We start from the raw sequence: 19,018 nt of genomic DNA on the forward strand, positions 1-19,018 counted from the left end.
AGCTCCTGTGGCCCCAGCTCTCCACAGGCTGGTTTGCAGGGCCTTATCAGGAGGGCATCCTTGATCTGTGCCAGCTCCCGATTTTGTGGGAACTGGAGTGGCCCAGCCAGGGAACTTGTGGGGAGCCAGTCTTTTCTAACTGGGACGAAAGTTGAAATGACAGGTATATAGAAAATGGATCAAGTTGAATGTACGTACACGTGCTTCATGCAGCCACTGTGCTCTGAGCTTGTCTCCTCTGCCCGGGGAAGAGCTAGACTTCGATCCACTGTTCGTCTGGACGCCAAAGCCTATACGTATGGTCCCCAACCTCCTATGGTTCAACTTAGTTTCTTGACTTGAGGGTGATACTCAAAAGTGATACACAGTTAATAGAAACCGTACTCGAATTCTGAGTTTTGGTCTTCTCCCAGGCTGGCCGGCGACGTGCAGTAGGATGTCCTCTCGTGATGCCAGGCGGTGGCGGCGAGCCGCGGCTCTCGGTTGGCCCTGTGATCGTGAGCAAACAGTCGACACAATTGCTGCCAGTCTGACCCCCGCAGCCCTTGTGTTTTTCGCTGTCAATACAGTAGTCAATAAATTATGTGAGATATTCTACTCTTTATCATAACACAGGCTTCGCGTTAGATGGCTTTGCCCAACTGTAGGCCAGTGTGTGTTCTGAATATGTTTATGGGACACTTGGTTGAGCTCTGATGCTCAGTAATTTAGGGGATTGTATGTGTGTGTGTGTGCACTAAGTAATATCAGACTCTTTGAGACCCCTTGCTCTATCACCCATCAGGATTCTCTATCATGGAATTTTCCAGGCAAGAGTACTGGAGTGGGTTGCCATGTCCTACTCTAGGGGATCTTACTGAGCCCACGTCTCTTGCATCTCCTGCATTGGCAGGCGGATTCTTTATCACTGAGCCACCTGGGAATCCCCTAGGTTAGATGTAGTAAATACGTTTTCAGCTTAAGATGTTTTAGACTTACAGTGGGTTTATCAGGAAGCAACCCTGTTAAACTAAGGAAAATACGTGCTCTTAGTGAAGGAAAGTGACAGCAATGAACACTCGATGACCTACTCAAGTCTCGTAGCTGGGGGGCAGCCCCGGCCAGCAAGCTCTGTACTGGACCTCTGTTTAGCCTGTAGCTCTGTGTCGGGTGCTGGGGGAGGGAGGTCACACGGGACGTGCAAATGATGATGAATTAGGAGCAGGCCCTCCCCCGGAGGAGGTAAGGGGACCGTCTATTCCCCTCAGTGTGTGTGGTGTGAGTCATCCATCAGAGGCTGCAGGTGAGTGACCTGAGAGAGTCAGACGCGGAGTTCCCTGGCTGTGCAAGTGTTGTAGATGTGCCTCGAAGGGTAGGTGGAAACAGAGATCTGGGGACCAGGAAGCCTTCCAGGAAAGGAACCAATGTGAGCAAGGGATTGTGGGAAGGGGTATGAGCAAGGGATTGTGGGTGGGGGTGTGAGCAAGGGATTCTGGGTGTGGGTGTGAGCAAGGGATTGTGGGTGGGGATTGCCCCTCCACTTGGTACAAAAGAAGACAAGCGAGGCCACAGGAACGTGGATGGAGCTGGAGTTTGTTGTGTGACGTCACAGAAGGATTTAAAGACGAGGAGCTCTGTGGTGACAGCTGTGTTTCAGGAAGATGAACCTAGCACGTGGAGGCAGAGCTGAGGCACAGCGTTTCTTAGGCCACAGGAAGAGAGCTGCCTTTATTCCTTCCAGATTTTGCTTTCACATGCTAATGTGCATGTTGTGGATTCTGGGAGAGGAGGAGCTGCTATGTTTATTTGACCACAGAACCTCTTTTTCTCAGTGACTGGTACATGGCAGGCCCTCAGTGTCTTGCATGAACCAATAAGCAAGTACAATGCCATATTCCACAGAATAGGGCTTAAGAAACACTGCATCCTGGAGAAAGGCTTCATCAAATGGAAGGACCAGTGAGAGAGCTTGGCAGTCACACAGGGAATGAAGATGCAGGGACCACTCAAGAGTCACTGAAGAGAGCAGAGCCAGCCGCTGACCACCTACGGCGCCAGCCCCACCCCTCCCAGCAGGCTGGGCAGGGGCCTGCCCTGGGCCCTTGGGCCCCCGGGGCTCTCTCCACGCCACTGTCCACTCCCTAGCCTCCTCCAGCTGAGCTGAGCACAGGCAGCCAGACATCCCGTGGAAGGAAGCGGAGGGGAAGCCACGACCTGGCTTCCCACTTTCTAACCAGACAGCACGGCACCTTTCTGCTACGCCGTGTGTTCTCAGGGACGGGAGCTGTTTCTGTGTCAAGGCCTGGAGAAGCCACGTGGGCCTTTGAGGTGGGGCTGGGCTCGGGAAGCCAGAAAAGGAGGTGCTCTTGTCTTTTCTCCTCCTCACTCTCCCCACTGCTCCCCGTTCAGAGGATGCCCTGAGACTAAGGGGGAGTTCACGACAGGGGACTCTAGATACAGGGGGCGGGGTGCAGCCTGCAGGAGGCCTGGAAGTGGAGACCCTCCAGGCCTCACGGGGAGCTCCTTGGTCCTGTTCAGGCCTCAGGGCTGCCGTCTGTCTCTCTCCCATCCACTGCCTTCCTCTCCCGCCTTAGCTCCACTCCGCCTTCATTTCCTCCAGACCACGGCACTGCTGTGGTAACGTCCTTTCCCCCATAAGCTCTCTTCCTCCAAAGCCTCCCCGAGCAGGTTCACTGATAGCTCACCCTCTTTCTTCCCTGTGGGAGCCTTTGTGTTTGCTACCTAAGGAGCAAGTGTCCCAGCCGGGTGCCCTCTGCAGCCAGTGTCGAGTAACGTGTGGGAAGTCCTGGTGGCTCAGTGGTGAAGAATCCGCCTGCCAAGCGGGAGACAGTGCAGGAGATGCAAGTTCAATCCCAGGGTCGGGAGGATCCCTGGATGAGAAAATGGCCCCACTGTATTCTATCCTGGAAGATCCCATGGACAGAGAAGCCTGGCAGGCTACAGTCCATGGGGCCCCACAAGAGCCAGACACGACTTGGTGACTAAACAACAATAACACATCCTGTAGCCAGGATGTGCGAAAGCTCAGATGTCCCCAGGCGAGGGCTCTGGGCACTGGGCGCCCAGAGGGAAGACCCTCCCTGTGCTGAGCGGCACCACGGAGATTCTCCACTGAGCCGACCCTGAGTGGGGGCGGACACGGTGATACGGAGGTGGGGGGTCAGGAAACCATGGCACTCATTTGAAGAGAACCAAACTCCTTCATCAGGCTTAGAGGACCTGCACATGGCCAGTAGGCAAATTCAGGCCACAAGTCACACCGTTTATTTCCAGGGCTCTGAAGGAGGGAAAACTAAGACATCTTGACATAATTTTGATTCCTAACACTTATCTCAAAGTTACATTCCTGCTTATACACACACCTGCACATCCATGTGTGCGCACACACATGTGTGCATGCACACACCACACCACACACACGCCTTCCTGCCCTCAGGGTGTATGGGCTTCATGGGAAGATGAGAAGATCTGGGGCTGATGGATTCTGTAAACTCTCTGTAAAACAGAAACAACTTCTTTTTAAATTCTAGCCTTCTGTTTTTAGTTTCTTAATTCTAGTTTGTTAGTTTCATGGGCCTCCTACAGAAGTCATACTTTTGTAGGAGTTCCCTTCTAGGCAGAGAGAAGATGGCAGCGTCTCCCTTGACTGGGTCACGAGCTGCCTTCAAGCCCAAAGCCAGGGCGTGGTCAGACACCCCAGAAGTAGGGCCCCCTTTGTCTCCCATCCCCACACCATGCTGTCTTGGAGCCCTTGGAAAGCAGCTGTGGTCACTCACGTCTGTCTGTAGGAGGTGACGTTGGATGGTCACTTCCACTGAGAGCCTTCCTCTTTTAGCTGGCCCGATTTGTCCTCTAATCATTTTCCACATGCATGGCTTCTCACACCCTTTTTCTCGTGAACACATCCGTACCACTAACAGTGTTATATTCTACTTCTTTTCAGATTGATCTGTTGGCATGGAATTATTCTTCTATCCATTATTATTACAATATCCAATGCAATCATCATTAGCCCATTAACTCGTACTATTACTATCATAGCTAATATAACGACTATTAACTAAATATGAATAATTCATGCTACTACTAATATAATTACTATTGTTAACTATATTCCATCTCACATGACCCATCTTTGCTGCTTCATCTCCCCCTCCTCCCTCTCACCCTGTCCCTGCCTCATCTGACAAACTGAACAAGCCAGGCTTCCCAGAAGATCCTGAGCAGACTTCCCTCCCCGGGACACAGTACACGTGTCAGCGACCAGTGAACGGCTCATTCGTCTGCAGAGGTGGCACGTAAGGTGAATGCCTGGCTGTGTGGCCCATGGGCATGCACCAGCGCCTCTCTTAACGTCGGATTTTGTCTTTGCCGAGGCCATGGGCTCACCTGAAGCTGCAGGTGAAGAATCAGAGGTGGGTCAACATGCCCGGCCCTCTGGACCCTTCCAGTGAGAACAGAACAGAGCAGCTGGAGGAGGGGCGGGGTGGCGGAGGGACCAGGGTGCCCCGTCACCCTCCCTGATGAGCTGAGAGACTGAGTGGAAAGCCTTGATCACGTCGAGGCTTTGACCAAACATTGCCACGTGTTTATGCTCCATGGAGTCTGCTGTAAGGGCAGCGTTGGCCTTCGGAGCTCTTAAAGATTCCACTGACTCATCAGCTGAACCCGTACTGTTTGTTAGGCTCCGTGGAGTAGCTGGAGACTGCGGCCTTGAAGAGGCTTGCAGTCTAGCTGAGGACCTCACAGCATAAATCACTGGGACCTGCTGCACGTCAAAGACTGCTTGAGACCTGGACTGAGCACACTGCTCACATCCCGGACACAGACTGGGCCTCAGAGAGGCCGCAGCCCGCCCAGGGAGAGACAAGGGAAACGAGAGAGATGCGATCAGCAGTGCCGACCACCAGAGTAAGCCTGGGGGCTCTGCGGCCACCAAAGGGGCTGCCTAATTAGCCTGAGGGGGTGCCTGTTCTGAGAAAGCTTCACCAGGAGACGGTTTGCTGACCGTCTCAGGATGGAGAGGAGGCAGTGGGGAGCATCAGGTGAAAGGGCAGGGCAGGGCTGGGGGACCGCCCGCAGAGGCGGGGAGAACTTCCCTGGAAAGCGGTGGCCTCACCACGGCTGGTGGCGTTGTGTTCAGGGAGGTGATGGAGAACAGGTCTGGGCTCAATAGGGGAAGATGGTGCCATGCGTACTGAGACCTGTGGGCGTCACGTCGTGGGTCGTGCTAATTCATTACAGACTTTAGACCTGTGAGCGTTTTAAGACCTTGCTGGCTGCAGCACATGAATGAAAGAAGGCTTTTAGCGGCGCGTTGGATGAGGTGTCAGAAGCGCTTGAACTGCAGGCGGCGAGGCGGGGATGGGAGGGGTCGTGCCCACGAGTTTGGGGGAGAACGTAGAGTCAGCAGGAGTTACAACGCACTAATTCATGGAGCTAAAGAGAGGAGAAGGGATGTCCGTAGGCTGCCCCGGCGTTCTCAGTCTTGCAGTGTTTGTACGCGTCATCCCGGCGGGAAGTTGGTTCCACTGGGATTAAAAAAAAGAGAGAGGAGAAGGGCTTGGAATTTCTAGCTTGAAACGTCTTCATTATTATTAACGTGTTACGGTGACGTGTGGTCAGTGATTTTTGACATGACTGCTCTGTTTGGGGCACCACGAATCACACCCGCCTAAGACAACAAGCCTAACTGATAAGCACTGCGTGCTCTGACTGCTCCACTGACCGGCCGTTTCGCCATCTCTCTCCTTCTCTCTTGGCCCCGCTGTTTTCTGAGACACAACAGTATTGAAATTAGACCAGTTAACAGCACTGCAATGACCTCCAAGTGTTCGAGTGAAAGAGTCGCTTGTCTCTCACTTTAAATCAAGAGCTAGAACTGATCAAGCTCAGTGAGGAAGGCCTGTCAAGTGCTGAGATAAGTCAAAAGCAAGGCCTCTTGCACCAAAACTTCACCAAGTTGGGAGTGCAAGGGAAATGTTTTAAAGTAAATACAAAGTGCTACAGGAGTGAAGACACACACGGTGAGAAATCAAAACAGCCTTATTGCCAGTACGGAGAGAAACTTAACTGGGCTGTACCGCAGGGCAGACCAGCCACAACATTCCATGAGCCCCTTCTGGCCTCGTCCGGAACCAGGCCCTGACCCTTCAGTTCTGTGAGGATGAAAGACTTGAAGCCGCAGAAGAGGAATCTGGTCAGCAGAAGTGGGTTCATGAGGTTTAAGGCAAGACGCCGTCTCCATAAAAGTGCAGGCTGAAGCAGCAGGTGCTGGTGTAGATGCTGCAGCGAGCTTTCCAGAAGATCCAGCTGAGATAATTGATCAAGGTGGCCACCCTGAACAACAGATTTTCACTGTAGATGAAACAGACTTCTCACAGAAGATGCTGTCCATGCTAGACTTTCATAGTAAGACAGGAGGAGTCGTTGCCTGGCTTCAAGGCTCCACAGGACAGGCTGAGTCTCGTTAGGGGTAAAGTAGATGGTGACTTTGAGTTGAAGACAGTCACCGTTCTGAAAGTCCTAGGGCCCGTAAGAATTGCCCTTAATCTGCTCTGCGTGTGCTCTCTAAGTGGAGGAGTAAAGCCTGCATGGCAGCACACCTGTCTGCAGTGTGAGAAACTGAATATCTCAAGCCCACGCTCGAGACCTACTGCTCAGAAGAAAAGACTCAAAATATTACCGCTCATGGACAGTGCACCTGTCGCCCAAGAGCCAATGGAGACGAACAACGAGATGAATGTTTTCATGCCTGTTCCCTGCACGGCATCCATTCTGCAGTCCATGGATCAAGGAGTAATTTCAAATTTCAAGTCTTGTTATTTAAGAAATACATTTCATGAGCCTGTAGCCACCTTTGATTGTGATTCCTCTGATGGATCTCAGCAAAGTCGATTGAAAACCCTCTGGAAAGGAATCACCCTTCTAGACGCCATTGAGAACATTGCTGATTCATGGGAATACATCAAGATGTCAACATTAACATTTTAGAAGGAGCTGACGCTGACCCTCATGGATGACGTTGAGAGGCTCAAGACATCAGTGGAGGAAGTAACTGCAGATGTGGTAGAAATGGTAAGAAAGCTAGGATCAGAGGTGGAGCCTGCAGATGGGACTAAATTGCTGTAATCTCAGGACAAAACTCTCATGGGTAAGGAGGTGCTTCTCATGGAGGAGCAAAGAAAGTGATTTATGGAGCTGGAATCTCCTCCTAGTGAAGATGCTGTGAACGTTGTTGCCGCGAAATGAAATGAAGGAGCAACAGGGTTTGAGAGGCTGGACAGCAATTTTGAAAGAAGTTCTACTCTGGATAAAGTGCTCTCAGACAACACTGTACGCTACAGAGAAGTCATTCCTGAAGGAAAATCAGGCAGGGTGGCGAACGTCCTTCTTTTCTTGTTTTAAGACTGCCAACCCCACCTTCAGCAGCCAGCACTCTGATCGGTTAGCAGGCATCCACATCAAGGCAAGACACTCCACCAGCAAAGAGATCCGTCTCACTGATGGCTCAGATGACGGGTAGCATTCTTAAGCAATAAAGTATCTTCTTCTTAAGGTATGTACCTGGTAGCTCAGATGGTAAAGAATCTGCCTGCAATGCGAGAGACCCAGGGTCAGTCCCTGGGTCAGGAAAATCCCCTGGAGAAGGAAATGGAAATTCACTCCAGTATTCCTGCCTGGAAAATTCCATGGACAGAGGAGCCTGGTGGGCTCTAGTCCATGGGATCGCAAAGAGCCGGACATGACTGAGCGACTAACACTTTCACTTTTACCTTATTTTTAAGACACGATGCTATTGCACGCTTAGAGACTACAGCATAGAGCAAGCGTAAAGTCTCGGGGCTCGAGTTATTGTGACATTCCCGTTACAGGTGGTGGTCTGGGGCTGAGCTAGCAGCACAGCCACGTCTGCCTGTGTATGTCTCATACAAATTAAACGTAAACATTTTTAGTGAAATTGGATCATACTGTATGGACTTTTTTGTAAGCTTGTTCACTTAATATCTGATTATTTATACAACATTAATACCTACTTTATCACTTTAAGTAGCTGCCTCATCTCCTTTGTAAGTAGACATCACGATTCATCAACCTAATCCTCAGTTGTTGGACATTCAGATTGTTTCCAGGTTTTCACCATTATAGACAGAATGATGAATACCCTTTTCGCTACATCTAATGTGAATATTGAAATTATTTCTTTACAATAAATTCCTAGGAGTGGAACTGTTTTTTAAGCATGTTCTAGTTGGAGAAGGCAATGGCACCCCACTCCAGTACTTTTGCCTGGAAAATCCCATGGATGGAGGACCCAGTCCGGGGTCACTGGGAGTCAGATATGACTGAGCGACTTCACTTTCACTTTCCACTTTCATGCATTGGAGAAGGAAATGGCAACCCACTCCAGTGTTCTTGCCTGGAGAATCCCAGGGACGGGGGAGCCTGGTGGGCTGCCGTCTATGGGGTCACACAGAGTCGGACACGACTGAAGCGACTTCGTAGTAATAGTAGTAGTAGTAGAGCTCTTTAATTGCAAAAAAAGCAGAGACCCATACAAACCTGCTGGCTCCAGTGTGGAAAAAGGGTTCAAATGAACAAAAGGAATGAGAGCAGCTCATGGAGCCCCCAAGCCTCTCGAGAGACTGAAAAATAAGGCTTCCCGGATGCAAAGCGCTTCCCGGCTCTTCAGGAGCCAGGTGGCCCCATCTCCGCCCCCTCTGTCTCCTGGCTCCCTCCTCCTCCTCACCGGCCTATTTTGCGGACTTCTTTTGCCACCAGACTCAGTTTTATATCACAGCTTCAGGGACTGACAGTCGTCTCTGTCTGTCTGATAAAATTCTTAAGAAGGTAAGTCTGATTGGCAGATTCCTAGCAGTCCTGAGTCCCGGCCAGTTAACTCTGGACAGCCTTGGGTTAGCGGCTGAGGCTAGATTTCAGCCGTGTGCGGGTGGCGCTGGCTGTGGGCGTCTCCTCCCAGCACCGTGTGCAGCGAACGTCGTGCTGTGTTTGTATCTTCAGACCTGCCAGGGTGGGAATGACCACCAGGGAAATTGGAGGGTACTGCAGATCAGGGCCGGAGGAGGCAATGGCACCCCACTCCAGTACTCTTGCCTGGAAAATCCCACAGACGGAGGAGCCTGGTGGGCTGCAGCCCATGGAGTCTCTACGAGTCGGACACGACTGAGCAACTTCACTTTCACTTTTCACTTTCATGCGTTGGAGAAGGAAATGGCAACCCACTCCAGTGTTCTTACCTGGAGAATCCCAGGGACGGCGGAGCCTGGTGGGCTGCCGTCTATGGGGTTGCACAGAGTCGGACACGACTGAAGTGACTTAGCAGCAGCAGCAGCAGCAGGTCAGGGCCGGTTGTTCACTGCTTATCAAAAAACCCCTGGGTGTCGAATGGAATGAACCTGTCAGATTCCTCAAGAAAGGGTCAGCTGGTGACCTACATCATTGGGATATTTGTGATACGGTTCAATTCTATTAAAATTCTGTAGATGTTACTTCATCCTCTTCTAGCTTTAATGTTGTAGAGAAGAAGTCTGGAGGTCTTTGGTTTTCCTTTTTGTTTTCTTTGGGTGGATACCTTGCTTCAGTCTATCCTAACGCTTGCAAGTTTCATTTCTCCACGAAGCCCCCACATTCCACTGGGACGTGACGGTGTGGCTCTCTCCCTCTTGGTCCTCAGCAGGCCCTTTTAGTTGAAGACGCAAATCGTCTTTGTTCATGTCTGCTGTTAACGTGGTTAGCGCTTTCCTTTCACTGCCTCCAGCTCTCCCGTCCGGGGCTCCTGCTGTGCTTACACTGGGTCTCCTGGAAGAGTCTTCAGTCTACTTATCCTCTCCTTATAGCTCATTTAATCTATCTTCTCTGAATTCTAGGAAGAACCCTCAATTCCAGCCAGATTCACTGATTTGATTGTGTACACTATTTTGATCTGTTCTTCAGGGCTTCTATCGAATTTTTAATTTTGGCAACTGTTATTCTCATCTAAAAACAATCTTTTCTGATCTCAGATTATTCCATTTTCATATTTATAGTATATTATTGACTCTTCTCAACGAGTTTTTTGTTTGATTCAGATTTTCTGACTCATCCGAATCAATTTGATTCAGAAACTTGCTGAAGTGTTCCGTTTCATAAAGGAGATGTTCTTTCAAGTGCTTTAAAATGAAGACTTCTCGTGCTGGCCTTGGCCACGCTTGTGCGGTTCCCTGGGGAGTCCCTTGGACTTTTCTCCTGGAGTTAGGAGTTCAGATCAGCACGCCTTTGCCCCAAGCAGGGCTCATTCGCAGCGCCCCATAAGAAGTCTCCCGTGTGGGGTAGCCATCCTGACTTTCAGCATCAGTATAGCTATTTCCCTATTTGTTCAAATGTCCATAGGGGTTAAGAAGCACAAAATGGGCGCGTTCAAATCACCTTGGGGCAGGCGTTTGACTTTGTTTTAATGGCAGCATTCAGGGTGACTCGGGGGTGACCTCAGAGACCTGGGGCCGAGGGAAAGCTGCTGTGCCCTCCGGTGGCCCGTGGGGCTGGCTGTCGGGCAGCGAGTGATGCTGCTGACAGACGCTGAGCTCTTAGGAGCAGGGCTCACCTTGGTGGCGGTGGCTTGAGGAGTGTGGGGGAGGACGGGGTGAAGGATGACTATGTGCTAGAAGGTGCAGTCTTGCTCCTGGGGTGCCTGCCTCGGACAGAGTGCTGCCCTGGAGGTGGGAGCGGAAGGAGGACGCCTTTCCCAGCCAGGGGTGCCGCGGCCAGCACAGCGGGGTGGGCCCAAGCTGGGCATGGAGACAAGGGTGCAGCCTCCTGGAGCAGAGCGCCCCGGCCTCCCTGGCCACGCGCCCAGCCGCGGGGCAGCAGGCAGGCTGCAGGCAGACGCAGGCCTGTGCCGGGACACCTCCTTGGGCTCTCACGTCCTGCCTGGCTCTCATGAGGAGGACGGTCAGGGTGTTTCCCCCGGGCCCTGAGAGGTGACCGGGGCAGGGCAGGCCTTTCCCTCAGGCCCGCAGTCCCCCCACTTTGCTGATTAGTTTGCAGCGGGCCCAGCAGGTTCCCAGGAGTTGTGGCATGGTAACTCCCAAGCTCACCAAGCGGCACCAAAGGTCACAGGGACATCCTTCCCCCTCACCCTCCTGTTCGTGGTAACTGCCCCGCATCGCACGCCGTCTTCTTCCCGAGCGTGTGCGGTGGGGAAGGGCCAGGCCTCTCCATAACAGGCCCCTGTCGGGACCACAGGTGTGGGGCTCTCACTCCTGTTTATGGCCCAGGCCGTGTCCCACTGGTCCTCTGGGGACAGGAGCTGGCATCTGTAACCTGCTCCATGACCTGCCCCGTCCGTCCTCCCAGATCGGACTCTCCTTAGGTCACTTTAGAGAAATCTGCTCGGCCGGAAGACAATGTCCTCTAATTTCACAAACAGACTGGATTTTTGAGGTGTGTGGGGGTTGTTTTTTTGTGTGTATGTGGCAGGAATCTGTCTTCATTTAATGTATTCAGATGGTAGAAATTGTGGTTGTGACTGAGATTCTTACCTGAGTTAACAGATGATTGTTCCTCACCACAGAACTACAGGAGTGACCCTTGTAAATGAACACATGCTTTGTTTTTCCTTGATTGCTGACAGCCACCGCTGTGAGTCCTGAGTAGAAGAGTATTTAGTGACAACAGCCAGCCTAGTGTTGCAGCAGGAGAAAAAGTAGGAAATTGATGAATTATCTTTCTATTTGGACCTTCAGAAATAGGTTAATTGTTTCAGTGACTGGCTCTGTCTTGATTAGGAAGCATTAATAGCAATTAATGATATAACTTCAAGAAAGGTATAAGAAAATTAATAGAATTCTCAGCCAATGTAAATTATAGTCATTATCTACTGTATCCAGAGCCATTAGGGCTGCTAGGCTAGTTGATTAAAGTGCAAGTGGATTTTTTGGTCTGAATTCTCTAGATAACTGAACAAATCTTTTCTTTATTTTTCTAGTATAAAATTCCCTGTAGTGAGCTAATACTATTATTTAGTTCAAAATGCCTCAATTCTACGACTTAATTAAAAACCATTCACAAGTTAATTTTATTAATATATGCACATTTTATCTACATGTGCAAATATTACTTGATTATGATGATGAGAGTTTTTTAGTTAAAAAAAAAAAAGAAACTGCTCAAGAATGGCAAAGAACAGTTCAGGTCCCAAAATACAAAACTGCAAACAATTTTATGTAGCTTGAGCTCTGCTCGGCTGTAGGAACAGAGCACGTTTTCTCTGGGAAAACCAGTAGTACAGAGGATGACGGCAGCGACGGTGATGAAAGCGCAGTAACTAGCGCTGGAACACCCTCCGTCTGCCCCCGGGACTGGGCCCGTGAAGTCAACCTTCTTCTCCACATTTGTAGCAACCTTGGGGCTTCCCTGGTGACTCAGATGGTGGAGAATCCACCTGCAATGCAGAAGACCCCAATTCAGTCCCTGGGTCAGGAAGATCCCCTGGAGAAGGGAATGGCTACACACTCCAGTATTCTTGGACTTGCCTGGCAGCTCAGATGGTAAAGAATTCACTGCAGTGCAGGAGAGCCTGGTTTAATCCCTGTGTCAGAAGATCCCCGGAGGAGGGGGACGGCAGTCCACTCCACTGTCCTTGCCTGGAGAATCCCATGGACAGAGGAGCCTGGCAGGCTACAGTCCCTACGTGTGCAAAGAATCAGACACGATTGAGTGATGAACACTCTCACTTTTAGGCAGGAGGAGTTGTCTCACTTACAAAGGAGGAAGCTAAGACTTGGAGATGGTCAGGAACTTGTCCACGGTCACCCAGCTGAGCGGGATGCTGAGAGCTGGAGGCCGGTTGCGTGAGTCCCCGGCGTGTCCTCTCAACCGCTCGGCCAGACTGCCTTGTAGGGGTTGACTTCTTTGAAGAAGATAAAATGTGCCTCACTGGATCCAACTCTGTCCCGTCTGATTCTCTTTGTCAGTGTCCTCAGGAGACGCATCGCATACAGCTGTCCTTCCCAGTGTCAGCGCCAGACGCACAGGAGTCTCCTCGAGGGAGTCTTAGCTGCCTCAAAGCTTCATTAAGGGCTGGGAACCGCTGTGTTTATCATCACTCTTGGTCAAACTATGATCTGGGCAGAGTCAGCCTTGAAGACAACACTTGCCACCCAATTCCATCGTTCATTACTAAGACTTGACGGCTGCGTCCCTGCTGATCTTGTTCTTTGGCTTCAGTGTTTCGTGACTGGTGACCATTTGCCCAGCCTGCATCTGCCAGACTGAACCAGTGCCCTGCGTAGGCCTGGCACCCTCAGGTGAGGCTGCCGTCGCCTAGGTGTTTTATGTGTCTTCCTCAGACCTTTCTAGCTCTTTCCTTCTTTCCTGGAGATCTGGCAACCAGAAGAGCGTTCCAGATTTGTACTCTAACCTGCGAGGAACACACAAGTAGCATCATGTGTCCCCCGCCCCCAGGGGATTTTGAAGGTTAACCTCAGGATTCTGTTGGCATTTTTAGACAGAGCGACAGAACTGATCTTCTAAATATCTTCAAACAACCGTTTATTGCAGTGTTGCCTTTTGTAATGTATTCTGTGAGGGTCGTGTGGATTTGGGAGAAGGGGTGAGGGTGATTAGGGAAATCTTCAGAGGTGGAGGAGTTTAATCTGGCCCCTGAAGGATGTCTGCGAAACTAGATGACCTCTGCGGTCAGTGGTGGATCGGTGGGGAGGGTGGAGGGTTGGATAGGAGCCAGGCACAGAGCTAAAGCAGTGGGGCTCGAGGGCCAGGCACGAGGAAACCAGAATGACCGGAGCTGGGCAGGGGCGCTGGAGAGAAGTGGAGACGGATACTCTGGGTGGGGAACCAAGTGAAGCCATCAGTGTAGACAGAGGAGCACCCCAGTGAAGACCACCTGGAAGCCCCCGGGGCCCCAGCAGCAGTTTGTTCCTCACTCAGATTGCTCGTGCAGCGGAGGTGCAGTGTGGGAGAAGTGTCCTCGCCGCACGGCGCCCCTGCTCCACCACGTGGGCCTTGTCCCCAGGCTCACTGCAGGGCATGGGGGTCACACGCCGGCACTTGGATGAAGCTGCTTGGCAATGACACAGGTCCCTTCCACTCTCATTTCCTGGCCCAAACCAGCCACACAGCTAACTGTTCTTGATACCTAACTCTTTGGGAACAGGGAAGGACCCTGCTTTTGTGTCAAGACAGAGAAGAGAACTCAACATATTGGTGAGCCTCCATAGTGACTCCCACCCCAGGCAGAGGGCGGAGACTGGAAGTGCCAGGTCCTACAGCAGCCGTCAGGGTCTGAGGGTGACGAGCTGGGTTCTGGGAACACTGGCCTGAGTTCAGCATTCGAAGTGATCACTCTGGCTGAAGGATCTCTCAGCCTTCTCTCACTGGGCTTTTATTTCTGTTACTTGTGCACGGCCGCACCTTGGACCTCTTCATTGGAGTCAGGATGGGGTGGGAGTCTAGTTATAAAGCCCTGGGTGTACATCCTCGCTCTGTCCTGTAGGCAGGGGCACTACCTTGTGAGTCTGTTTACTTACCGGTCAAAACTGGAACAACAAAAAAATACACAGGATAATGGACACGTGGAGAAAAGCGCAGTGTCTGGCCCATGCTAAGCAGTCAGCGAGTGTGCTGCAATTACAGTCTGAAAGTCTCTGCCTTTGGGGTCCTTAATTCTGTTCCTGGTCTTCCTTCCCTCCCACTTTTCCTGCCTTTGCCTGTTTACTTCTTCAACACGGAGCTTGTCTCCACTGCCCAATTTGTTAGCCCCCTTCTAGCATCCTCTCCTTCCTCCACACCATGATGTCCAAATTTCAGTCATTTCCTGGGGCGTCAGTCCCCTCTCGACCTTCTAGCATGCTCAGCTTGCCGAGCTCAGCCCGCCTTCTGCCTGCTACTCCTCTGCAGGACGGAGGCGCCACCAGCCGGCGTCCTCCAGAGTCTCTGGAGGTGTCGGTGCTGCACAGCAGCCCCTGGACTCACCCCAGGTTTTCTCCTGCCTCTTCTCCCTGGTGCTGTGCCACACCTTGCCTCCTTCCACCCCCTCCTTCATGTTCATGAAGACAGGGTGTTTCTATGTGTTTTCTTTTATGTAATTGATAACCACGTGAATATAATCCTAACTGAAGAGCAAGATCACCTAGCACAGAGCTCCTCCAATTGCATGAGCACACGTGTCACTCAGAATTGACCATTCGGGTCCTCATTCGGGGGGTCTGGAGTGTGGCCTGAGTCTCTGCCCCTCCAGCCACCCCCCAGGAGAGGCCTGTACTGCCGGTCCCAGCTCCACGCAGGAGCAGTGAGTTGGTTGATACATATTGAAAACTCACCATGTGCTGAGAAGCATGATCTTTCCCCTCTAAGGAGTGGGAGCCCTGCTGCCAGAGCATGGCCCGCAGGACAGGCTCCCCTGAGAGCTGAGCGGTGGGGAACCTCAGCTCCATCCACCCAGACCCGCTGGTTTAGAATCTGCCCTTGAACAGGTTCCCAGGTGACTTGTGTGCACACGAAGGCTTGAGAAGAAGCTTAGAAGATATCAGTAAAAAGGTCTTAAGAATGTTTGTAAAACTGCATGTTGTTTTTCAGTGTTTTGCAAACTGAAAGTATTGATGTCAAATTAAGCTAATTAGTAAGGGGGTTGAAATTAATTAACCAGAAAAGATACTCTGAGAAAAATAAATTTTGTACCAGGCTTAGAAGAAGAAAAATATATTTATGAATGTATTTAACTTGTATTTTTAACATCATTTAGAAGGTCTTATCTATAGCTATTTCGTAGAAAAGCCTAGTTGTAAAAGAAAAAAAAAGATTTCTGCATCTGTCTTACTGAATTATTTTTAATTTTTGTTCCATCATTTTTAATGTGAATAGAAGCAAACATGCACGTATAGTCTCATTTCTCCCCTCTCTTCTACCCCGCAGGGAACCTGCCATACTTGCTTTTCAGTATTTGCTTTTTTCATTTATCAGCTCGTCTTGGAGGCCTTTCTCTGTCAGTCTATAAAGAGCTTCCTCATCATTTTTTTGCTGCTGGGTAGCAACAAACAGTGTGATGTACTTCCTTAGTATTTTGCTTTTCAAAATGATATTTAAAAGCCCTTTTCATGACAATAACCAGTAAGTAGGAGGTCGTACCCCCAGAGAATTATTGCTAAACCTATGTTAAATTTCTACATCTTTTCTGACTCCTGTCAGGTAACCACCATATGTTTTGATGAGGGTTATTTTAGGCTAAAATGTTTTTCCCAAACAGTCCTTAATTTTCAAAATAAAGAAATAAAGGGAGCATTTGTCATCTGAGAGAGGCATCTCTCACCTTGCGGGGAAATAATCTGGGGGGAATCCTTGCCTCATATTCTTGCACATGGGGCAGATTTTACACTCCTTAAGCTCCCCACTGCCTGCCATCCTGAGTTCCGCCCACATCCACATGCTGATTGATCCTGTGTGGCTTAAAGAGAGCTTCGTCCTAGCTCCAGTCCCTTTCTGTCTCCCAGTCTGGGGGGTTGTGGGGGCGTTTCACTGCTTATAAGCAAGTCATTCCATGGACTGAACAGAGACTAAGTCAAATTTTTAAACACCTGGATGGCATCCTCTCATTGGAAGCTGTGGAGAGGTTTGGTGGAAGTGCCTGTCACTTAATGATTTGCCATAATTACTTTTAGATTTCCTATAAATTCTCTATAAATCTGTTATTCATGCTGTCACACAGAAGGCGGAGCACCCACACTGCTTTAAAACTACAGCGGGAGCACTCTCAGGGCTCGTTTGTTTGAACTGATAGTTTGCACTGTCCAGATTTGCTGAGTAATCATCGACCTTCTGCATGTTAAATAGGCCTGCACTGACCAAATTCTTCCTTAATATATTTGAACAATCACATAAATGGGTTTAGGACTTTATTCTTTATTCATCCGCCTTCTAGTTTATGTGAACAGACTTCTTATGTTTCTACCAGCAGTGCACTCCCCTCATAAGGCTTGTGATAATCTATTTGCAAGTATATATCTTCAGCGGGATCTTGGCTGTGTTCTGTACGCTTAATTCTTTATATGCACAGCTTCTGTTTTATGTACTCTCCCTCTTTCTGTCATCAACCTTAGATTTATTGTCAGTGCTGATTTTAGACCAAAATATAAATGAGATTGTGTTGACATAAAAAAGAAAAAAAAAAGAATCCTTGCTTCCTGGCAGACTGAGTGGAGAACCAGTTGGTTTAAATAGATAACCTTGGGTCATATCGGAAAATGTCTTGTTCTAGCTGAGCACTCTATTCTTGCACCACGGGACTGACTTTATTCATTTAAGGGAAGCTAGGGCAGACAGAGAAAGAAATATTTTCTTCTCCTAAGATTTCCTGATTTGTCTGTACCTCTGTTGTCACACCCAAGGGTAATTCTGATACAGCAAGTCTAACAAAAAAGAAACGAGATGGGGAAACAGAGGGGGCATTCCTCCGCAGTTGAGTTCTCATCCTTCACCATCAAAGCCTCCGTGCCCCGCTCATTCTGCGATCGTGTTTGCTGTGGCCTCGTCAAGGACAATGACCCACCTAGTCCCCAGAGGCAGACAGAGGGGAGAGAGCACAGGCAGGAGCAGGAGAGAGAGAGGAAGACCAAGGCAAAGCCAAGGCCTCATCCCATCTCACCTGTGTGCTCAGGCCAAGCGCGATGTTACTCTCCAGCCTGCTTACTTGTTCCTCGTGGGGTCAGGGCTCCCCACTCAGGGTGCTGTTGTTGCTGTTCAGTCACTAAGTTGTGGCGGACTCTCTGCGACTCCGTGGACCGCTGCATTCCATGGACTGCTGCACTCCCCCAGAGTCTGCTCAGATGCCTGTCCACTGAGTAGGTGTTGCCACCCAACCATCTCGTCCTCACTCAGGATGATGACTCTCCAAAGAGGCTGAGCCCAAAACCTGCCCTGGTACAGGGCAAGCAGTCAGCCACACCATGTAGGTGGAGGGCACAGCCCCGCCTGGCCCACCCGGAGATGAGCTGAGTTAAAGCCCTGCCTCCATCCTCCAGAGAGAACTGCTCCTTGATCCTAATGTCAGAAAGCAGAACACGGTTCTATTCCCAGAATCAGCTTGGGATGAATATGGTTGATGGACACAGTTATTCATTAAATCATTTACTTACTATTTATTGTTTTGGAACTTTCAGTGCTCACAGTTGCTCTACGCTGGTTAGGATAGAGATCCTACAAGACTTTCTGCCTCCGAGTTTTCTCTCTTCTGAGATGAAATAAATAAGAAGTTGATTACCTAAAAACACAGCAGAGGAAGTGTTCTTCAGTACGTTTGTATGAACATTAGCGTTTAAGGTGGGAGTGCATAAGAAAACACCGCGTGATTGATAAAGCGTTCCTTCAATTCTGGGCAGAACCACCTCGCGGCATCTCGGTTTTATGAAACACTAAATATGTAAATGAGAGGTTTTATTGGTTTCTGGATTTCTCATTTGAGAAGCTCTGCTTTTATTTAGGACATCAGTCTCACACGGAAACATGAAAAGAGGGTCATCTGTGGGTCTGTGGGGTGCCCCTTCCGGGAAAGAGCTGAGACCTTGAGAAACCTGTTTCTCACAATATTGGCCCCTCAGTTCTTCATGTTTTCACGTGGCTGGGGGGAGGCGTAAAATATAGTGCTTTCAGTGTTATGTCGTTCCAATCAAGCGAAGTCTTCAAAAAGTAACAGCCCAGGGAGTGTTCGCCAGCAGCACAGCTTCCTGAGCAGGCGTCTGTATAACTAGCCCATGAATTTACCTTCAGCTTCAGTTGCCATAATTTCTAGTCTGTGAGTTGAACAATGGTATCTGTAGCAAGGGAAAATAACTTCAATTTAGTCTGGTTCTCTAAAGATCCTCATTGTATTTTAGTGTGGCAGGGGGCGGGGGGCACGATTGCGATTTTTCCAGATAACATTCTGTGAGCATACCATGACCCCTTTCTCTCTTACTTATCCCCTTTTTTCTTTCACGTGCTTAGAGCGTTTGTTAAGATAATCTTCTGTTTT

General features: G+C 49.9%; 1 protein-coding gene across 5 annotated transcripts in view; it reads left to right on the top strand.

The window, feature by feature from the left end:
• SDK1 (sidekick cell adhesion molecule 1) overlaps positions 1–19,018 on the top strand; it is a 742,921-nt gene that overhangs the window by 524,105 nt on the left and 199,798 nt on the right. The window contains exon 1 of one of the 5 annotated variants that reach the window (XM_086376796.1): positions 13,132–13,304. The exons of the other annotated variants lie outside the window; for them this stretch is intronic. The gene's annotated coding sequence lies outside the window, so the exon portion shown is untranslated. Of the gene's footprint in view, positions 1–13,131; positions 13,305–19,018 lie in introns of those variants that run through there. 5 annotated transcript variants of the gene reach the window in all.

Source organism: Bos grunniens, chromosome 25, assembly GCF_055505025.1.
Source record: "Bos grunniens cultivar Pamir isolate PY7600 chromosome 25, Bosgru_T2T1.0, whole genome shotgun sequence".
NCBI classification, from domain to species: domain Eukaryota; kingdom Metazoa; phylum Chordata; class Mammalia; order Artiodactyla; family Bovidae; genus Bos; species Bos grunniens.